Genomic DNA, 24,030 nt, shown 5'->3' on the forward strand with positions numbered 1-24,030 from the left:
TTTCTGTATTCCGAGGGGAAAAAAAGCAAATCAGATAGCCACGAATGTCAGTTGTTGGTCTAATTTCAACGTTTCCAAAGTGGTAATCATATTTTTAGTTATTACTGTCAAAGTTATAAATTATTAAAGGTTTGTATTTGTGATTTTTTTTCACTCCTGCATTATCCAAATTGATTGGCATGCAGTAAAAGTTTAATTTGCCTTTTGCTTTCTCATTGCTTTAAAATGTTTGCAGAATGCAAATGATTATACTAAAATTATTGTGCAGTATTCATAATCGGAGTTGTAGTTCAGTGTTTTAAAAGGAAGCTAGAGATGAAACCTTCCAATATTCATCCCTTTTCTCTTGAATCTCTATTTTTCCACCTAATTTCTGAAGAGTTAAATGATCGTTTAACACAGAGGCAATAGATTCTCCTTTAGAATGTGGAAATTTCACTAGAATATTTTCTCACAGGATAGGCTGCCAATTGCTAGTCTTCCAAAGGGGAAATTTGTCCACATTTTCAAATTCACTATTCTTTAGGTTTTTTCTTTTCTTTTTTTTATGCTGAGCAACTAATAGCAATTCACAGGAGGGACTTTGTGTTTAAAACGTAGCAATGTCCAGCAATATTCATTTTAATCTAGTTTGGCTTTTTATGTGCTTATAAAACAAGAGAGGCCAGTGAGATGATTTGCCAGTGAACAACATTTGGTTCCCTAGGATAGATTTAAGAGCCGGATCATCTGAACCAAAGAGCAGTGGGTATATAACTCATATTCAGGTTTTCCAGCAACTTTAGAGATATTTTGTTACCAGATTACTGGAGACCCATGGCAGTGTGGGCTTTGGGCCCTTGGGGCCGCGGAAAAGTTCTGGAGGGGAAGAGGTTCTGTTCCCATCTCTGACTTCAATACGTTTTTCTTCATGGCTCATTAAGAAAAGACACTGCAGTTTCCTCACTGCTTTCACGCCTGCTGTTCAGGCTCCTCTGCCCTCTGCCCCAGTCCTTAGTCTCCATGCCCCAGCCCTGTCCTGCCTTGTTAAATGCACTCCAGCCTACTTCTGCCCCAAGTCCCATTCCCCACCTTCATAGGCTCAGGCCCTGGAAAGCCACCAGACAGGCATCCCATTCAAGGTTGCCTTGATAGAAGTCTGTATGTACCTTGGGGCTCCTGTTTTCACTCTTTCAGGGCTTTTTACTGAACATCATTTTGTGAGGGATGCTTTCATGCCTAACATGGCTTTCTGATAAACTAGTTGGAAGGGAAAAGAAAGAGAACATAGGAAAGTGACACGACCCATCTAATAGTGTTATAGAGTGAAAAGCGTATTGCCATCTGGCCCTAACTCTGCCTTTGAACTCCAGAGTGCTGTGCAGAGGGATAAAGGAATCTGCTTATTTCTCCTCCCTTCCTTCCTTCCTTCTTTCCTGCCTTCAGTAGTTATTGGGAGTCAACTGTGTGCTTAATAGTGTGCTAGATTAAGGAATAAAAAGATGAAAACATTTATTTCCTCAATACCACCCACTACTAGCAGTGAATAGACTAGTGCAAAAGAAAGAGATATAAGCAAACCATTACTGTACGATATGACCAGTTTTCATATTATGAGGCTGTGCACACGGTGGTCCCTTGAGTAACAGAAGATGGTGGGACTCCCTGCTCCTCTCTTGCTGTTTATTATCCATGCTTGCGGTGGAGTCTTCACAGAGGACATGACATTTGATTTGAGATTTGAAGGATGGCTAGGAATTCTCTAGGGCATCAAGAGGTGAAAGGGAATTCCAGGAAGAAGGAGCAAAACGTGCAGAGACATGAAAGCCTAAAAGTGTGTGGAGGGTTTAATTATACACTGCTGATGGGAATGTAAAGTGGTGAAGCCACTATGGAGAACAGTATGGAGGTTCCTTAAAAAACTAAAAATAGAGAAATCATATGATCCTGCAATCCTACTCCTGAGCATATATCTGGAGAAAACCATAATTCAGAAAGACACATGCATCCCAATGTTCATAGCAGCACTGTTTACAATAGCCAAGACATGGAAGCAACCTAGGTGTCCATCGACAGATGAATGGATAAAGAAGATGTGGGGTGTGTGTGTGTGTGTGTGTGTGTGTGTGTGTGAGAGAGAGAGATGGAATATTACTCAGCCATAAAAAAGAATGAAATAATGCCATTTGTAGCAACATAGGTGGACCCTAGTGATTATCATACTAAGTGAAGTAAGTCAGACAGAGAAAGACAAATACCATATGATATCACTCATATGTGGAATCTAAAAAAAATGATACAACTGAAATTATTTACAAAACAGAAACAGACTCCCAGACATAGCGAACAGACCTGTGGTTGCCAAGGAGAAGGGGTGGAGAGCTAAATTTGGCCTAAGGGATTAAAGTATACACACTACTATATATAAAATAGATAAACAACAAGGACCTACTGTATATAGCACAGGGAACTATATTCAATATCTTATAATAACCTATAATGGAAAAGAATCTGATAAAGAATGTATGTATATACACAGGTGTGTGTGTGTGTATATATATATATATGTATGTATAACTGATTCACTTTGCTGTACACCTGAAACTAGCACAACATTGTAAATCAACTACAATTTTTTAAAAAGTGCATGGAGGGTGTAGGAAACCTGGGGGAGTTGTGAGCCGTGGAGCAGAGAGTAGGTGACAAAAGAGTGCATCTAGACCGGAAGACAGGGACAGATGATGGGGAGAGAATTTTCAAACCCCCATTCCCACAAAATACACACAAAGCACTTTATCACAATAGTACAGATACTTCACTGTCTGATAGCAGGGATACACATTTCTAAAGAAAAATATCTTTGGGAGTGCCTTGGTGCTGGATACCCTGTACAAGATCATGGACAGATATGGCAAACTCTTGAATGACAGATACAGCAAGTAGCAAATTGTTGTGTGTGGAGCAGCATAGTTTTTACTCTGGGGGTTTTTATTTAGTAACTAGTGTACAGCTTGTTGCTTTACTTGCAGTAATGTCACTCGTTGAATGTTTGAGGATTTGCATGGGCATTATACTGTGTGGGTGAAAGCAATGAGGCAGGAGATGGGCTTGGAGAAAATGAAGATCCCTGCATAGTTAGTGAGATGATTTGGGACCTCCCATTTGCAATTTACAGAGAATTAATGTCTCCTTTGTCTCTGGTACCCAGGTCCCCTGTTCACAATGTGTTCGGTCATTTGAATGTACAATTGGGAGAAAAAACTGAACTTGTATATCCTGGTTTTATGCTGCCTATGGGTAACAAAATAGCACTCTGATTTGGTGACCCCAGAGCTGAGGTTTACTTAATAGCCATAAAGGGCCATAAAGATTTGTTGATTTATTACCAGCCTTGAAACTCAGGGGCCAAACATTTTCAGTCAGATGTTAGGTGGGTGAAAAGTATTTTGGTCAAAACTTTACCCCTATGACACTCAGTGTCCTAAGAGGAAAATACAGTTTCAGGGGAAGAGAATGACTTTCTGAATCTAATATTCTATGGTTTAAAAATGGTTGATTTCAGAACATATGACTATTGTAATAGTGGTTATCTGTAATTATTCGCCTGCTATAACTATGTTGACACAACTTAATCATATAAAGATAATTTTCAGGAACACTCGGAGCAAAATCCTTAAAATTTTCTACTATATAAGTCATATTGGAATAATAACTATTTTTTCCATTATAATCTAGACATGATTTTTATAAGTACCAAAAGCTAATTATATCAAATATTGGACGTTTGTCATGCATTTAAAAAAAATATTTTATTTTTTGGCTGCGTCTGGTCTTAGATGTGGAGCGTGGGTTTTCTCTCTCTAGGTGTGGTGCATAGGCTCGGTAGTTGTGGCACACTAGCTTAGTTGTTCTGTGGCATGTGGGATCTTAGTTCCCTGACCAGGTACCGAACCTGAGTCTCCTGCATTGGAAGGTGGTTTCTTTACCACTGGACCACCAGGGAAGCGAGGGGTAGGGGTAGGGAGGTGAGGCTTATTTAAACAACAGTTTTCTTTGAGTTTCATGTTACATGGATTATCATTCTCACTTGACCTATTACCCAGATAGCCTTCCTCATAGAAAGACAGTAAACAGAACAGCCAAACCCAAAATGGGGCGGGGTGGGGGGGGTGATGAGGGAGAGAGAAGCCTTCATTTTTAGAGGAGACACATTTCAAGTTGATTGAACTAAAAGCCGTTGTATTCTTCCTCTCCTTTTTACTGTTTGAAAATGTTTTTGGCCTGTCATTTTGATATAACCTTTACACAAGTACTCAGAAGAAAGTTGAGATGCTTAATAATCGTGCAAATTAGGCAGAACAGACACGTCTTTGATAGGCGGATTAACTAATAGCAAAACATGTTATTAACAAGTGACCAGTGATGTGACAAATATTTTGTATAAATGGAATTAATAGTGAAACATGCAGCAGCCAGCTTTTATTTTAAAAATGAGAAAATCATAGTTAACTCAGCTTTATGAGACAAACACACATTAAAAAGATGTCGTATTGATGACTTATGCAATAGCATGCAATTTTCCCCCCAATTTTTTATATTTGGGGAGAATAGGGCAAAATGTCGAACACTGCAGTTTTACAGTAGCCTAAATGTTTCGCATTATCAATAATGTAGAATATAGGTTTTCTTTTCTTCCTTTTTTCTGCATCTTCCAGACTCTGACTGTCAATCTTGTAACATTCTGAGAAATTTAACTTACCATTGATGCACTGAAGTGATTTTTGTCCCAGGTGATTTGCAGTCTAAACAATCCGTTCATGGAATTTTTAGGGCTCAGTGGCACTCACAGGTAGAAGTCTTGTAAATGATACAAAATTCAGCAATCCAGGTCTGTGAGTTCTGGTCTTTCCCTGTGGCCTCAGAATCCCAAGTAGGTTAGATCTTGTCTTGTGGACAGACAGAAAGAAGGAAGGATGCTCTTGTATCCCAGTGCTTATTCATTGTGTGAGACTTGATCCTCTGTTGAGTGACGACATACTGAGTTTATAAAATTGCTGGCCATGCTGCCTTTTGAATCAAAAAATGTTGAATCCACAACATTGTAAATCAACTATCCTTCAATAAAATTTAAAAAAGGAAAAGAGATGGATGTTATCTCCTGCAGGAAAATAGGAACCATCAGGAAAGTTGTAACCCACTCTCTGCAGATAATGGAAGTTGTGGGTAAGAGAAACAACCCCCCTTCCCCACCTCCCCACTAGTTTCTGTGTTGCACAGAAATACAGAAGATGTCTCGAGAAGTGTTTTTTAACTTTTTTTTTTTTTTTAAGTGATGTAAGCTATCATCCTAAGGAAAACCCAGAATATTTGGCAAAAATAAGATTCCTGGGCTGGTTGTAACACAGTCTTTGGGGAGACTGTGTGTTATATACCCTCCATTTAGATACCACAATTGTTAATATTCACCAGGTTTCCTATACATCTCTATGCATGTCTGATGTAGAGGGGGTGCTTCAAAGTAAGCTGCAGGCAGGACGACACTTCACCTCTAACTGTACAGGAACATCTTAAACAAGTACCTCTAGCAACGTTTTATTGTATACATTTGAAACCAGTCCTCCAGGCAGTGGTTCCCACACTGTAACATGCATCAGAATTGCCTGGAGGTCTTGTTAAAACACAGACTCTGGCCCCACCCTTGGAATTTCGGATCCAGTAGGTCTGGGTGAGGCTAATGAATTGGTGGTTCAAACAAGCTCCAGGTGATGCTGATGTTGCTGGTCTGGGGCCCACATGTGGAGAAGAGGGTCACTTGTAGGATGTTCAGGTACAAACTGCTGTTTTTATTAGAGTCCAAAAATCCCGTTTCTCATCCAGTCTATCAAGCCCTCCTCTTTTTCTTTCCTGCCTCAAACTTCTGTAATTGAGTGAGAAGGGGGCCACGCTTTAAATGGCTGTAAGTTTTTACTCCCACTGAATGCATTCCTTCTCTTGTTGCTTACGAGGGGCAGCAGATGAGAACCAGATATCCTGGACGACAACACCAATTAAGACCAAGTACAGAGGATAATGTTCAGGTTCTTCTCCAAGGGCTTGTGTTCTAAGGGCATGAGATACAGGACCCAGATGTATCAGGAGAGATGAGTGTTATAACACTTCTTTTTCAGTTTGAGTGCTACTATGGGGATGGGGTAGCAAAGGAGGAAACTTCGAGGACAACATACGGCATCGTCACCAGGTAGCTGATACATGATGATCTCCAAAGAAATAGGAAGACTGTGTTCTGCAGTCTGCTCACGTGGGCATCTTCTGACTGACCTTACTGGACCTGAGGGGCAGGTGTGCTGGAAACGGAAATGTCAGTGTTAGAGTAAGCATCCCGAGTCAGGGACCTCTGATGGCACCCGACAGCCTCTCCCAGGGGTCTCCGGTAGGACGGGGCCCGAGGGTCAGGGTAACCTGCTCAGGTATCAGCTTCCTTCCCTTCTCTGTGTACCTTTGCTCACTCTGTACCTGCAGGCATTGCCATCGTTCTTTCAGGGCCCGGGGCTTCCTAGCAATATGTCTCCAAGGAACCAACTTTCACTTAAATGGCTGTCACATGGGTTGCTTTGGGGGTGGGCAGGAAAGACAACCAGTGCAGCTGAAACGTGAGTACCACTGGCAAACTCAAGTGAACATCCAGGAAGCATGTATATAACAACTTGGGCTTTTAATAACTTTTTGTCAAGAATACTTATCATATTAGTGATGAGTATTTTTACAGAAGAATTAGAAAATTCAGGTCACGCAAACCTAAATGTTTGTCATCTAGCTTCTAGAGGTAAAGGTGGAGTAAAATCTTGCACCAACATGCACCCCTAGTCATGACCCACAGGGTTGCATCCAGGTTCAGAGCAGCATTGTGTCCGAGAGGACATCTGTCAACAGAGAGGACATTCAAAGTAGCACAGATTCTTTCATTTCTTGGAGTATTTAAAGGTAAACTATGTGAAACATGGTCATTCACCTCTAACATATCCTTTTGTTCTCCTGTTGACACCTATCAAATACTGGGGCAGCTCCCGCAGTTTTTTAAAAAACAAATTCATGTATTTATTGGCTGCATTGGATATTCATTGCTGCACGTGGGCTACTCTTTGTTGTGGTGAGCGGGGGCTTGTCGTTGTGGTGGCTTCTCTTGTTGGGGAGCACAGGCTCTAGGCGTGCAGGATTCAGTAGTTGCAGCACGTGGTCTCAGTAGTTGTGGCTCAAGGGCTGTAGAGAACAGGCTCCGTAGTTGCGGTGCACGGGCCTAGTTGCTCCCCAGCATGTGGGATCTTCCCGGAGCAGGGATCAAACCCATGTCCCCTACATTGGCAGGTGGATTCTTAACCACTGTGCCACCAGGGAAGTCCCCACATTTTTTTTTTAAATACAACTTCTCCCCAAATAAAACTCCCACTATAAAAACCCCACCCATATCAGGATGGTATCATTTATCCTCCACTTCCTCCCTTTTTCTTCCTAAATTTAAGGGTATTAGAAGTCTTAAAGCAAATGCCTGGCCCTCTGGATCCCTCCTTGGAAGGCTTAGGAGAGAAAGAAGTCAGAAGCTGATCCCCGGCCTCCCTTAACAGGTTGGGGGTGTGGCAGATCTGAAGACATTAGTTAATAGAGACTGTGTGTCCTATTACACAGATATTTATACCACACCTTATTTTTCTTTAACAGTTTTTTTCACTTAGCAATACGTTATATACTTTGCTCTGTAATTGTGTGCACAGTACCATTACTATTGGGTTTCATAGATTCAATTAAAGAGTATAATTTATTTGCCCAGTCTGCTCTTCCTGAATATATTTAGCATTTCCATTTTTTTCTCCTATTTAAGTTACTGTGTCTGTATATTTATGTACTAACTTGCTCCTTTCTTTTGCATCATTTATGGAAGTGGAGTTACTAGGTCGGAACTGGCAATTTTCAAATCTTCTGATATATGTTGCCACCTTATCTTTCAGCAACATAATGTGGGTATGGTGATTTTGCCAGGACTTCAAAATCCCAAGAGGTCATGTTTCTATTTTAATCTTTGTCAATTGATAGGCAAATAACAAATAAATATGTAAATAGCATCTTGTAAAACATCTGGTTTCTTTTTTTGTTAATCAGATTTTAGTGAGGTAAATTTTATTTTAGGTTCCATGTGTACAACCTTGTATTTCTACTCCTGTATACACTACAGGGTGTTCACCACCAAAACTTTAGTTTCCATCTATCATCATATAGTTGCTCCCCTTTACCCGTTTTGCCCTGCCTCCCTGCCACCCCAGCACTTTTACTCTGTTCTCTGTACCTCCGTGTCTGTTTTTGTTTGGTTCTGTTTGTTTGTTAGTTTATTTATTTTAGTTTTTTATATTCTACATATGAATGAAATCATACAGCATTTCTCTTTCTCCCTCTGACTTATTTCTCTTAGCACAACCTCAGGGTCCATCCACGTTGTCACAAATAGCAAGATTTCTTTTTTTATGACTGAATAGTATTCCTGTGCATGTGTGTGTGTGTGTGGTGTGTGTGTGTAGGTGTATATCATATCTTCTTTATCCATTCATCAATTGATGGGCACTTAGATTGTTTCCATATCTTGGCTATTGTAAATAATGACACAATGAATATACGAGTGCATATATTTTTAAAATGTGTCCTTATATTTTTTGGATTCCCCCCAGAAGTGGGAGATTGCTGGATCATATGGTAGTTCTAGTCTTAATTTTTTGAGGACTCTCCATACTGTTTTCCATAGTGGCCGCACCAGTTTACATTTCCACCAACAGCATATTGAGGGTTCCCTTTTCTCCACGTCTTCACCAACACTTTATTTCTTACCTTTTTGATAATAGCCATTCTAATAGGCATGAGATGATATCTTAGTGTGGTTTTGATTTGTTTCCCTAATAATTAGTCATGTTGAACATCTTTTCATGTGCCTCTTGGCCATCTGTGTGTCTTCATTGGAAGAAATATGTATTCAGGTCCTCTGCCCATTTTTCAGTCAGGTTGTTTTGTTGTTGAGTTATGTTAATATTTTGAGTTACATTAATTAACATTTTGGATATTAACCCCTTATCAGCTATATGATTTCCAAATGTCTTCTTCCATTTGGTAGGTTTTTTTGTTCTGTTGATGGTTTCCTTTGCTGTGCAGAAGCTTTTTAATTTGAAGTAATCCCATTTATTTATTTTTGCTTTTGCTTCCTTTGCCGGAGGAGATGTATCTAGAAAGATATGGCTAAGACCTCTGTCAGAGCATACTGACTGTTTTCTTCTGGGAATTTTATGGTCTCAGGTTGTACATTCAAGTCTTTATTGTGTGTGTGTGTGTTTAGAGATCATGGCCTAGTTTCATTCTTTTGCATGTAGCTGTGCAGTTTTCCCAGCACCACTTACTGAAGAGACTATCCTTTCTCCATTGTATGTTCTTTTTTGTAAATTGTCTGTACATGCATGGGTTTATTTCTAGACTCTTAATTCTGTTCACTTGATCTAAATATCCATTTTCCTGCTACTGCCACACTGTTTTTATTACTATGGCTTTGAAATATAGTTCTAAACCAGGGAATGTGATACCCCAAGCTTTGTTCTTTTTTCACAATGTTGCTTTGGCTATTTGGAGTATTTTGTGATTCCATATAAATTTTAGTGTTTTTTGTTCTATTTCTGTAAAAAATGTTCTTTATATTTTAATAAAGATTGCATTGAATCTGTAGATTGTTTTAGGTAATGTGGATATTTTCACGATGTTGTCTTATTCAGTTTCTTTCCACAATGTCTTACAGTTTTCAGTGTACAAATCCTTCACCTCTTTGATTAAAATTTATTCCTAGGTATTTTATTCTTTTATTTTGGAATTGAAAATGGATTGTTTTCTTAGTTTCTCTTTCTGTTATCTCACTATTAGTATATAGAAATGCAACAGCTTTTGTATGCTGATTTCATACCCTGAAATTTTACTGTATTTATTATTTCTAATAGTTTTTCGATGGAGTCTTTAGGGTTGTCTGTATATAAAATTAAGTCATCTGCAAATAGCGAGAGTTTTATTGCTTCCTTTCCAATTTTATGCCTTTTATTTCTTTTTCTTGCCTAATTGCTCTAACTAGAACTTCTAATACTGTGTTGAATAAAAGGCGTGAGAGTGGGCATCCTTTTCTTGTTCCTAATTTTAGAGCGATAGCTTTCAGTTTTTCACCATTGAGTGGGAACATCTGGTTTCTTTAATTATTCATTTTTTTAAAAAACATTTCAGATTATTCTTTTTTATATTTTATTTATTTATTCACTTATTGGCTGTGTCAGGTCTTTGCTGTGTGCAGGCTTTCTCTGGTTGCAGCAAGTGGGGACCTAATCTTCATTGCAGTAAGCAGTCTTCTCATTGTGGTGGCTTCTCTTGTTGTGGAGCACAGGCTCTAGGTGCACAGGCTTCAGTAATTGTGGCATGGGGGCTCAGTAGTTGTGGCTCACAGGCTCTAGAGTGCAGGCTCAGTAGTTGTGGTGCACAGGCTTAGCTGCTCCACAGCATGTGCTATCTTCTAGGCCCAGGCATCGAATCTGTGTCCCCTGCATTGGCAGACAGATTCTTAACCACTGCACCACCAGGGAAGTCCTTTAATCATTCTTAATGTTGGCAGGTTTTCTTTGTATGTTACACAATCTTCCTTTCATTCCATAAATGGCTTTTCTATCTATAGCTTACTTTTTCATTGAAGTTTTACTCTTGATGTTTTATAAGAGTGCTTACTAGATAAAAGTTTTCCATTAATCTGGGAAATATTTTCCAGTGTGGTGTTTTCTTTGTAAAACATTGTTTTTACATTGGCTACTTAAAGAATTACAGTTTTAATTAACAAATTAAAAACCTTTTTTGCTAAATGATTCCCTTTTATCTCATGGCTGCTACAGGCTTCACTTCTTTGAGTCACAGCACATGTGGTAGCATCTCACTTATGGTGGCCCTTTTTCACAGCCTCAGAAACAAAAAGCCACTTCATATAATTCCGTACCATTGCCTGTTGACTACACATGACTCTGTTTGCAAATTCCACTTTAAGGATTGCTTTTATCATTCTTATAGCTTAAAGTTATTAGACTGCACAAGAGTTTCAGGAAGGATCCATCTGAAGGTTACATTAGATTGCCCATCAAAATTGGTGTTACTGACAAATGCTAGAGAATTTCAGAGACGACTGTGACCAGTGTCAACCTGAACAGTTGCTTCTTGTGGGAGGCAGTGACTTGAAATGGCTCTGCTGTGATTTCAGTAGGCAGAGAGGGAGAAAAAAAGACTTTGTGGGTCTTGTTCTCTTTTTGTATAAGCAAGAAAGGCCTCTTCCAACACAGAGCAAGTAAATAAAAATAAGTGGCGATGTCAGTACATGGACCAGCTGCTCACCCACAATTGAATTGCACAATAGCAAGATTCTGCTGCCTGTGTAAGCCCAGATGACCTTCTGGGCTCCTTTCCACGCACAAAGCATGCAGTGGCCTTGAGTCTTGGGTCAAACTTGGCAGTAGAATTACATGATCTCCATGCTTCTGCTTGGAGAGAATTTTGTCCTGTTCTCTATCTTTATTTCAGATTCACATGCATGGGCTCAAATAGTCACACTGTGTAACTGGAGAAGGATGTAAATGATATTCCTCGATATGTTGAATAGCTGTGCAGGAATATAAATGATATTTTTGAGGAAGTTGGGAGTGCTTTAAATATTGTGAAAATGCTGACTTTGACACATTGGGGATAATGATGTAGAAACAGTAGGCTCTTTGTAAACTGTTTAATGGCAACAGTTTTCTAAATCAAAGCAATCTACAATTCCCCATTTACAATTTCATCTCTAACTACTACAGTCTCATAAAGAGGTTTAGTACACAAAATCTTTTGCTTTTCTCGATGGTGATCAAGTACTCTGATGCTTCAAACCATTTATATTTTATCTTTTAAAACATAGAAATATTACGTGGGGGTTGGAAGGGTATGTCATTTTGGCTGAAATATGGTGTTGTTTGTTAGTTTTCACATTTTATTTTATTTTTTAAATTTGTTTTGGCTGCATCAGGTCTTAGTTGCAGCACACAGGCTCACTTGCCCTGTGGCATGTGGGATCTTGCTTCCCTGACCAGGGATCAAACCGGCATCCTCTGCATTGCAAGGCAGATTCTTTTTTTTTTTTTTAAGCTCTTTATTGGAATATAATTGCTTTACACTCTGGTACCAGCTTTTGAGGTACACCAAAGTGAATCAGCTGTATTTATACATATATCCCCATATCCCCTCCCTCCCGTGATTCCCACCCCCCCATCCCGGCCCTCTAAGGCATCACCCATCATCGAGTTGATCTCCCTTTGTTATACAGCAGCTTCCCACTAGGTATCTACTTTACGTTTGATAGTGTGTATATGTCTATGCTACTCTCTCACTTCTTCCCAGCTTCCCCTTTGTGCCCCCCGCCCCCCCCAACCCTGTGTCCTCTAGTCCATTCTCTGCATCCTTATTCTTGCCCTGTCACTGGGTTCATCAGTACTATTTTTTTTTTTTTTAAGATTCCGTGTATATGAGTTAGCATACAGTATTTGTTTTTCCCTTTCTGGCTTACTTCACTCTGTATGCCAGACCCTAGGTCTATCCACCTCATTACATATAGCTCCATTTCATTCCTTTTGATGGCTGAGTAATATTCCATTGTATATATGTGCCACATCTTCTTCATTCACCTGTTGATGGGCATTTCGGTTGCTTCCATGTCCTGGCTATTGTAAATAGTGCTGCAGTGAACATTATGGTACATATTTCTTTTTGGATTATGGTTTTCTCTGGATATATGCCCAGTAGTGGGATTACTGGATCATATGGTAGTTCTATTTTTAGTTTTTTAAGGACCCTCCAAACTGTTTTCCATAGTGGCTGTACCAGCTTACATTCCCACCAACAGTGCAGGAGAGTTCCCCTTTCTCCATACCCTCTCCAACATTTATTGTTTCTAGATTTTTGGATGATGGCCATTCTGACTGGTGTGAGGTGATACCTCATTGTGGCTTTGACTTGCATTTCTCTAATGATTAGTGATGTTGAGCATCTTTTCATGTGTTTGTAGGCCATCTGTATATCTCCTTTGGAGGGCAGATAGTTTTATCACTGGACCACCAGGGAAGTCCCCAGTATTGTTCGTAGATACAAAATTTAAGTAGCAGAAGTTTTAAGCATGTGAGATGATTTCCTTCTCTAGTGTTTAATATCCCTGATAAATATTAATACTTACATACGTGGTAAGTGTTCTTGCATAGAAATGATACAGTAATGTACACATGTCTCTGGCCTATTGAGTAATGGGTGTGCAGTGGTAAATGTCAGAAGGATTACGCTGTGCAACTCAATTTTGTTTCATTTTTCAAATACGGCAGAGTTTAATCTGTATATTAACTTCCATATTTGCTAAATTATAGACATTTACCTTTAAATGTACATTTTTCTCCATGCGTGAGCTGAAAAGAATTCTTGTAATCTAATTATATTTGATTGTAGCCAGTGCTATTTACATTTCATAATGCCTACATTTATTTCTGACCTGCTGTATCTTCATTTAATGTTTCATTTAGAATTTTCCATAACCCCCTTTGCTTGCATCAGATGAAAACATAAGTTAAAAAGCACGGAAGTATGAGAGAAAAATACCTGCTGGAAAACACTTGAATGTTTCTAAAGGGACCTGGAAAGAAGTTTCTTACTGTATGTTCTTTGGGTCATATGCAATATTTCTAGAAATAAAGCTTCTGCTGTATTCTGCTCTGAGTACATTTGAATCACACATTTCAATGTTAGTAAGTTTCCTCGGATTCCACTTTTCATTTGCAGAGAGAGATTTCTTTTATTCGGCAGAGTAATTGCCATCACCTCTGACGGTGTAAGACATGGGAAGAAAAGTAAACCCAGCTTTGTGCTCAGAAACACAATATGCCAACTTTATATCTCTGGGACTTTGCTATAAACTTTTATTTTAAATGTTCTTCTGTGTGCTCACAAAAATTTAGAGGATATGAAACACGTTACATTTTTTTTAACCCTCAAACACTGAATAACAACTCATGCATGATAGTGCCTAATAAAATGGATAATGTCCAAAGGAAGGGAGAGGGATTTTATGATTCTGATACAGATCTGAGAAAAAAATTAGGTTAAAAGGCAGAACCGTCTCTCTGTGAGGAACATCACTAATCAGTGGAAAGATAGAGAAGGTTTGCACATTTAATTTCTGGTGGCCTTGACTGTGTACGATTTACCCTGAATGTTTGGTTCATGATGTATATTTTGCCTGGAGGATTTCCATGTCAGTTTTATCTTGTTGGAATTCTTAAAAGAAAAAAAAATTCTCTAAATTGAAAAACTCTTTGGCTTTACCTGATTCTGTCTTTCTACTTTGTATATTCTCCTGGGGAAAAAGAGGACATGAACTCGAGCTTGGGGGTATGGGAGGTAAAAACTGTCAGTGGAAACCATGATATTGTCATTATTTAGACCAGTAGGAAGTGACAGGAACTGTGTAGAAATAATCATTGTCTTTGTGTGGAGTTGCAGATCAGATGAGAGACTTTCAATCATAGTGACTAATTAAATATATTTATATAGAAAGTAACGCAAACTCATTAGGAATGCAAGGATTTTTTTTCATAAACACGTTTGAGGAATCAATTTAAAACATTGGTGATGGTATGGAATTTTCAGGTGTATTTTCCTCGTTAATCATATGTGATGTTTTACTGCTTTTTTCCACTTTTCAGTATATAGTTGCATGATTGATGTGTGCATTGTAGTTGGAGCAGGGTTAATTGTCAAAAAGAAAACGGAAAGAAAATATAGAATAGGAGAATTTTCAAGGAACGTCTTAACTTCAGGGAAAGTATAAAACCATGAAATGAGAAGAGTCATATATATTTACAAATGTATGTAAAATATGTACAGATATTTGTATATGTATACAATTTTATATGTGTAAATGTTTTATTACACTTTTCATATAACTGAGAATATTTAACCTTCAATATTCAGTGTTTGGTACAATAAAAAATCAGATAAAAATTTATAATGTGATCTTGAACGTAAAATGGAGTCAGTGGCTCATTTGGACAGTAGCTAGTGGAGGGTCACTCTTCTAAATACTTATTTCTTTATTAGAGTCACAACTGTAGGTATTGTGAGAGAGCAGGAGACTTCATTACTCCTTCACTTGCCCGGTTTTATGTTTTTTTTTTTTTTTTTAATTTTTTTTGATGTGGACCAATTTTAAAGTCTTTATGGAATTTGCCACAATATTGCTTCTGTTTTGGTTTTTTGGCCCCGAGTCGTGTGGCATCCTAGCCCCACGACCAGGGATCGACCCCGCACCCCCTGTATTGGAAGGTGACGTCTCAACCACTGGACTGCCAGGGAAGTCCCTGCCCAGTTTTATGTTTTCTGATGATTCCGTGTGTCAGATGTTGGCATTCACAGCAATGATTTTGTCTTTTTGTTTGTGTTTGTTTCTGTAAAACCACATTGGACCTCTTCAGAGTAACACAGTACATCACTGCACACCAGAAAATGTATATATTGGAGCACAATAGCCATTATTCTTTAGGTTAATTGAAGCTCGGTAGAAGTTGAACTAAAATTAAGGAAATATGAGAGGGACTGTCACCACCATTAAAAGGACAGCGAAGAACAACTTAATGTTTTGGAAAATGGCCTTTGGAGTTTATGGTGTGAGTGTGGTAAAGAGATCGCACTGATGGACAATTCAAAATAATTAACTCATTTGGACCAGAAGTAGTTTCTTTGTGTGAAGAGCCAACACCCAGGCTGGCCCTATGAGCAGCAGCTGTGGTATCTCAGGAGACAATAACTTACCCATGGATCAGGGTTTGTAGGGTGTATATTCAGCCAGTCTTTTTTAGAGGATTTGTAACCCATATATGTTTGAGATATTTTGAGAAGGAGGTTACTTAAATTGTGTGGTGGGAATTCACCCAGTTGTCTTTAGCCTAAACAATTTCAGTTAAATCCAGAAAACACTTGTGTGGTCACTTTCACTGCAGCTGACACGTGTTCTCTGGGATGAAGTGAGAGTTCTCTTAAGAATATTTATGCAAAGTTTTTGTTAGAACCATCCTTATCAGTGTTGTTTTCTTCCCCCGGTATGCTTAGAGCTCTCCTAAACTCGTGACATGATGTGTTATTGGAAAGTGTGTGAGTGCTGTCAGGCATTGTTCATGTTGCAACACGTTCCTCCTTGCTAAGTCTGCTTCTATGAACCTTGACATGGTCACAGGCAGCAAAGAGAGAAGGCAACCTGGCCTCAAGGTCAGTGCTCCTAGCACTTTATAACTGCCTTCCTAATTTGTGATTTGTGTGTGGTGATTTTCACTCTGTTGAACATTCTAGAATTCAATTTAAATGTATACTGTATTGCCAAGGAGGTCACATGATGGGAGACCAAGGAAGTTGACTGAAGACTAATGAGGGTCTAACATGAGCAGAGCTAAGGATAACCTGGGAACTAAATGCAGAGGAGAAATATTAATATTTTATCTTTATTTGGAGTTCTTCAGAGTACAGAGATGATACCTCCTTGTTTGATCAAATTAAACAAGACAATGGAAAGATATATAAAGGCAAATCTGGTTATATTCCTTTCCTCCTGACTTTATCCCAGTTTTCCCACCTGATAGTAGCTCAGTGTCTATCTCGCTCGCTCTCTCTTTTTTTTTTTTTGGCCGCACGACATGGCACATGGGATCTTAGTTCCCAGACTAGGGATCGAACCCATGCCCCCTGCAGTGGAAGTGCAGCGTCTTAACCACTGGACTGCCAGGGAAGTCCCAATGTCTATCTTATACAAATATATTAAAGTAGATGTAACCCCCATATCATTGGTATTGTTTTACCAAAATAAAAATCATTCTGTATACATGAATTTGCCTTTTTCACTAAAATATATCATGGAGTGAACAAATTGTGAGTTGAAGGCATGCCATCAGGCGATCAAGTTTGGGAGTGTCTGGAATATTGTTACTTACAGTTGGGAGAGAAACAAGTTCAATGATTACAAAGGCTACTGCATACTACAGGATAGGGCAGATATACCAGATAGTAATTAATCAGTAGAGATTACCTTCTTTAGTTGTAGTCGTCACAGATACAGACATGCTAGTTGGAGCTTTAGTTAGCCTGGGATAGTCAGTATGGAGTTACCACACTGAGGAGTTCTCATCTGTCCATAAGAAAGGACCTTTAAGACAGCAATGAAATATAGTTTCTCTGTAATCAGAATTACAAACATGAAAAGTTCTGATAATTCCAAAAATTGGAGAGGATGTAAAGAAGAAGAACGCATGTGCTGCTAGCAGTAAAAAGTGGAAAATATTTTTTTCATTATCTAATAAAGTTGAAGGTTATGTGTATCCAAATCCAGCATTTTCATTCTAGAAATGTACCCGAGAACAGATGTTCTGAAGTAGTTTTGTCTCAGGACCCCTTTAGAAGTCTTCAAAATTAATGAGAACCCCAAAGAGCTTTTTGCTTCTGTAGGTTTTTGTCTATTGATCTTTACCATATTAGACATTAAATTTTAGACCATTTTAAGGTATTTATTATTACATCTAGAATAACAAAAATATACCCACTGCATGCTAACATAAACAGCGTATTTTTATGAAAAATAGCTATGTTTTGCAAAACAAAAATTTACTAAAACACATGATGTTGTTTTCATTTTTGCAGATCTTTTTAATGTTTGCCCGAATAAGAATCAACTCATATCTGCTTCTGGATTCAATCTGTTGTGCTGTAGTGTTTTGGTCCCAGTATATGAAGACTATCTAGCCCCACACTGATGTATACATAGATATTTATGGGCATTCTTTTTGATACTACATGAAACTTGCCACGTGGTAGTTATGTAAAGTTTAGTGGCAATGTGAAACAATATCGAAGAACGTTTATACTCTGTTTCTATTCTGGTAGCTTGTATTTTGATTGGGTGTTTATCCACAATAATCTCGTGATATCATGTAACAGTCAATTAGAAAATATTGATTGACCAAGGCCTTCCAAATGTGGACCCATTTCATAATGCTGTAGAAAAATCGCATTCATCAATATTACCATTGATTTCATCTGAGTGGTCTTTAGGAGGCCGTAACTTCACAGTAGCAGATGAAAGTTTTCAACAATTCTAATTTTCAAATGAAAGCACAAATTTTTGTTATTGGCAATGAGTACTGTCAGTTGTTTTGTTTGGTTTTGTTTGAAATGATAATCTCAGTGTTTATTTTTGAGGAAATTTCTGCTAAATACTCAGGTTTGAATAATAGTTTTTTCAGTCTTTCTTCCAAGTGTAAACGTGTTTCATGAAAAAAAAAAAGCTAGTTTAGCTTATAACTCAGTTACACAAAGGCTTTTCTACTTTAGTATGCAAGAGAGGGGCTTTATGCATAAGTTTTTGTTATTTAAAAAGCATGTACTTAAGAGTGGAGACCTAATAAAATTAATGTTTTTTACGGCTTCATCAAAGTCCTGAGGATGACATTTTTTTTTTTTCTGCTGCAAGCATGTGGCAGTAAAAGGTGCAGTAGAGTTTGGTGCTGATATATCAATTTTGCCCACAGTTAACTCACCATTGGTTTTGCACCATCAGTTCAATGTCAATGCAGTGAAAATTAAAAATCGCACTTTAGTAATATTAGTAAAATAGATTTTTCTTCCTGGTGCTGTGGATGTTGGGAAGTCGCATGGTCCTGTGGATCACATTTTGAGAACAAGTATTTTAAACAAACTTGCACGTGTTCACCACATTATAGGCACAACTATATTTGCAGTTTGTGTGTAATACAAAAATACTTGGAAAAACTCCAGCGCCCATGAACTTGAGGATGGAGAAACACATTGTAGTGCACAGGCATACCTCACTTTACTGCACTCCGCTTCATTGTGCCTCACGTATAATGCATTTTTTTTTTTTAATTGAAGGTTTGTGGCAATCCTGCATCAAGTAAGTCTATCGGCGCCATTTTTCCAACAACATATATGCTCCCTTTGTGCTTGTGTGTCGCATGTTTGGTAATTCTCATAAGATTTCAAACTTTTTCATTATTATTGTATTTGTTATGGTGATCTGTGAGTAGTGATCTTTGATATTACTATTGTAATTGTTTGGGGGACCCTCAAATCACACCCAAATGAGAGGCCAAACTTAATTGATAAATGTTGTGTGTGTTCTAACCGCTCCACTGACTGGCTTTCCCCCTCCCCTCCTCTCCTCTGGCTTTTCTCTTCTGGGAGATGGAGAAATATTCAAATTAGACCAATTAATAACTCTTCAATGGCCTGTAAGTGTTCAGATGAAAGGAAGAGTCCCATGTCTCTCACTTTAAATCAAAAGCTACAAATGATTAAGCTTAGTAAGGAAGGCAAAATATACTGAAAGCTAAGCTTCTTGTACCAGTTAGCCAAGTTGTAAATGCAAAGGAAAAGTTCTGTAGGAAATTAAAAGTGCTCCTCCAGTGAACACATAAGTGATAAGAAAGCAGAACTGCCTTATTGCTGATATGGAGAAAGTGAGTGTTCTGAGTCGAAGATCAAACAGCCACAACATTCCCTTAGGCCAAAGTCTAATCCAGAGCTAAGGCCCTACCTCTCTTCAATTCTGTGAAGGCTGAGAGAGACTAGGAAGCTGCAGAAGAAGAGTTTGAAGGTCGCAGCAGTTGGTTCATGAGGTTTAAGGAAAGAAGTCATATTCGTAACATAAAAGTGCGTGGTAAAGCAGCAAGTGCTGGTGTAGAAGCTGCAGCAAGTTATCCAGAAATATTGAGCTAAGATAATTAATGAAGATGATACACTAAAAGACAGATTTTTCAATGTAGACCAAACAGCCTTCTATTGGAGGAAGATGCCATCTAGGACTTTTATAGCTAGAGAGGAGAAGTCAATGCCTGGCTTCAAAGGACAGTCTGAGTCTCTTATTAGGATATAATGTATTTGGTGACTTTAAGTTGAAGCCAATGCTCATTTACCTTTTTTTCTTTTTGGAAGTTAACATATCTTTATCAAACTTTCAGTATTTATTCACATCATTCTCCCTATTACTTTGTATGGAGAAATTAATACAATTGTAAATGAATTCTGTAATAAATGAAAAGTTCTATAATTCTACCCACATGCCTAACTGTAAAAAGGCTTTCCTTTATTATATCTTGAATCACCAGCTCTCTATCTTTGCTTTAAAAATAGAAAAGAAATGTCTTTGATTCTGGGGAGTGATTGAACAGAGTGTTGGTGGTGACAAGGAGTAAGAGATGAGCTAGTCCTCCTGCCTGGGCGTAAGTTAGTGAAGCTGCCACTGCAGTTCCAGCAGGAATGCCAAAATCCTTTGCTGCCTCTGGTGTGAGCCCATTTCCAAGAGAAGCTCCAGGAGGCAGCACTTGGTTTCCTATTTTGCTATAATTATCTGCAACCATGTCTTCCAAACCAACCATCTTCCAGAAACTGTCGTCCCAGCCTTTCTCTGCAGAGTATGTCCATTTGCACACCAGGTTGCAGAGAAACCATGCTGTGACACCTGTTGCCTTCCACTGTAAGAAGTCTGAGATCTCAAAGAAATGTCCTGCTTAATCCTGGCAAATCCCTCTGAAGTTCTCTTTTAGCTGCAGAAGCTTCAGGGCCTGCATTTCCATGGACCTCACACCCCTGACGTACTGTGGGACACTCTGCTTGCTTTCCTTGACCATGTGGACCTGATTGACGGACCGGTGGTCCAGCCGCATGATGATGCTTTGATGGGGAATCCGCTTCATGATTTACTGGTAAAGGACGAAACTGCTCATCCCAAACAATCGGAGAACACGTGGCATCAAACCCAAGCCCTTGAATTTGGTTTAAGTCAATTCCTTGTACAACTTTCTTTGTGATGATGCAGCATTCAGCCCAGATGTCCTTGAAAGACTGCTTGTTGGTGGTTGAACTGAGGCTCCCACTGGTTGATTGGCTGGTCTGCAAAAGCCAAGAGGGTGCCCCTCTGGTCCACCAGAGCCATGTGGACACTGCCTGTCCCCATGTCTGCACCCACATAGTAGCTCCTGGGTTCCTGATTTTCACCGGGCATTGCCGTTCCTCCACTTGTCCAATCTGAAATTACATTGTAACTAAGGGGGCTCTGCAGCTTACCTTGCAGAGCCTCAGCTCGTGGCCCCACCCCACCTCCTGTGTGGCCCTGCCTCTGCCCCCGCCAGCTGGGGCCCCTCTCATTTACCATTCTGAAAATCCTAGGGCCTTTCAGAATGATCTACTCTGCTTGTGCTCTATAAGTGGAACAACAAAGCCTAGATGACAGCATACCTCTTTACAACATGGTTTATCCAGTATTTTAAGCCCATGGTGGAGACCTACTCTGCAGAAAAGAAGATTTCTTGCAGAATATTACTGCTTATTGACAAAGCACGGGTCAGAGCTGTGATGGAGATTAATGTTGTTTTCATGCCTGCTAACACAACATCCCTTTCCAGCCCATGGATCAAGGAGAAATTTTGACTTTCAAGTCTTCTTGAAGAAATGTATTTTGTAAAACTGTCACTGCCAGAGATAGTGATTCCTCTGATGAATCTGGGCAAAATAAAGTAAAAATTATCTGGAAAGTATTCAGCATTTTAGATGCCATTAAGAACATTTGTGATTCTTGGGAAGAGGTCAGAATATCAACATTAACAGGAGTTTGGAAGAAGGTGATTCCAACCCTCATGAATAACTTTGAGGGGTTCAGGACTTCAGTGAGGAAGTAACTACGGGTAAAATGCTGTCAAACAACATTGCATGCTACAGAGAAACCATTCATCAAATGAAGAGTCAATTAATGTGCAGACTTCATTGTTGTCCTACTTGAAGAAATTGCTACAGCCTCCCCAAACTTCTGCAACCACCACCTTGATCAGCCAGCAGCCATCAACATCAAGGGAGAACCCTCCACCAGCAAAAGAAAAGATTATGACTTACTGAAGGTTTAGGTGAATGTTTGCCTTTTTTAGTAGCTATAAAGTATTTTAAAGTAAGGTAATTACATTTTTTTAGACGTCATGCTATTACACACTTAAAGGAGTACGAGATAATGCAAGCATAACTTTTATATGTACTTGGAAACCAAAAAACTTGTGTGACCCACTTGGTTGCAGTGCTTGCTTACTGATGGTGATCTGGGACTGAACCCCCCATATCTCGAGGGTGTGCCTGTAGTCACATAATGGGGTTCTATTTTAAGAACATAATGTTAGATGGAAAGAGAAAAATGAAAAAATTACAGCAGACACTACATATGCCTCTTACTAAAATATGATCTCCATGCAATCGAATGTCTTTGTCTATTTAATTCATGTTTGGATCTTAAAATTCCTAGCAAATAATAGGCATTCAGTAAGTATTTTTTAAAATGAATATTTTCTGTTAATAAAATTCAAGAGCGTGCAAAACTCAACAATATAACATTTAGAGAACACTGATGGAATAACAAACTCCTTCCCCACTTGTGATTTCAAAACTTATTTCTAGCTTTAAATTGGACCCCCAAACTGAGTTTATATTTTCCAAAAAACTATTTTTGGCATAATTACTTAGAAACAGGAAAATGTCCTATCCTCCATCTTCATTCTAAGTCTTTAGGGAAGTGAGCTGTATAGTTCACTTAATAAGCCAGTGTATGGAATTACGTTTAGAAAATTATGTAAGAACATGCTGTCTTCTGTTTCTGAGTTTTTGATTTTCAATCTGTATACTGTCTTGCGTGACCATCAAGTGCCTGCAGATTGCTGCATTGGTTGTAGTTTTTTTTTGCTTTTAGCCCAATTCCCAATATTCATTAAGTAGATAATGTTTAGATTTCATTTAATGGGAATTGAAGGATTTTGAAAATTAATCTAAAAAGTTCTTTCAAATGGAAGCTTATGTCATGAGATATTGTATTATTCTGGGGAGGATATTTCTTTCTGCTGATTTTAAAACAGCTCTGTGTGTGTGTGTGTAATTAAACTTTATAAGCAGCCAAGTTGAAAACACTAACATAAATGTATGTAAGCTTTTGATGGCTGAAAATTAGCTGCAGGAATCCACAACTGTGCAAGTATTTTTAACAAAGACCCCAATTCCAAAGCTTTGACACTCTTTTTTTCCCAAAGGATTCTTGAAAATCCTTTTTATTTTTCTCTCTTGCCCACCAAGTCCCCACATGGTTAATGCAGCCTTTAAATAGTTTACACACTTTTAAAAGTTATAAGTGATCTTATAGAAGCTTTTCTAAAATACTCCTGATAGTGATATTTAAAGCATTGGAACTCATAGTAGTAAATATACCTATACAGGTCGATTGCATTTTATAAGGGCAGACAGGCTGACATATGCCAGTGCGAATATTTTAAAGTCTCATATTATGGAAGGTGGCACCATCAGGATAGCATCTTCCTTGATACATTGTAGTCAGGGCCATCCTACCTGTGGTGCTTTGGAAGATTATAGAACCAAACAACTCATCTTCTGTACATAAAGACTGAGAATTGTTCTCCTCCAGGAAAGAAAAAGTTCATGGCACTAAGTAAGTATCACCTACAAAAGAAAAAATTTACAAATCTCGTTGCCCCAGGGAACGTTCATTAGGCCGTGGCCTAATATGAGCAGTGGGATTATACATGATAAGACTTTAATTTTATTTTAAAAATTATGGATAATATACTCAAAAATGCAAGTTGACGTATGCAAGTACCATTTTCCCCCTTTTAAGATTAACAAAGCCTTAAAAGTTTGATAAAATCGGGTGCTGGTATTGGCATGGCATGAATATGGGAAACGGGGCTGTTGTGTACACTGGGGAACTGGGACTGAAAGTCGTGCTCGTAATTTATTACCAATTATCAAAATTCCTTAAAAGTTATTATATTCCATTTTTTGAAATTTTTCTAAGAAACAGAAGATACAAAAATGGAAAAAAAAAAACAAGGTAACAGTAGT

The 24,030-nt window shown here is 38.5% G+C and overlaps 1 protein-coding gene and 1 pseudogene across 2 annotated transcripts in view; one reads left to right on the forward strand and one right to left on the reverse strand.

Annotated features, from left to right (window-relative positions):
* The window catches only part of UNC5D (unc-5 netrin receptor D), a 571,153-nt gene that overhangs the window by 97,687 nt on the left and 449,436 nt on the right, over positions 1 to 24,030 (forward strand). The window lies entirely within an intron of this gene.
* LOC130830445 (FGGY carbohydrate kinase domain-containing protein-like) lies at positions 20,268 to 21,148 on the reverse strand (annotated as a pseudogene).

The sequence above is a fragment of the Hippopotamus amphibius genome, chromosome 10 (assembly GCF_030028045.1).
Source record: "Hippopotamus amphibius kiboko isolate mHipAmp2 chromosome 10, mHipAmp2.hap2, whole genome shotgun sequence".
NCBI classification, from domain to species: Eukaryota; Metazoa; Chordata; class Mammalia; order Artiodactyla; family Hippopotamidae; genus Hippopotamus; species Hippopotamus amphibius.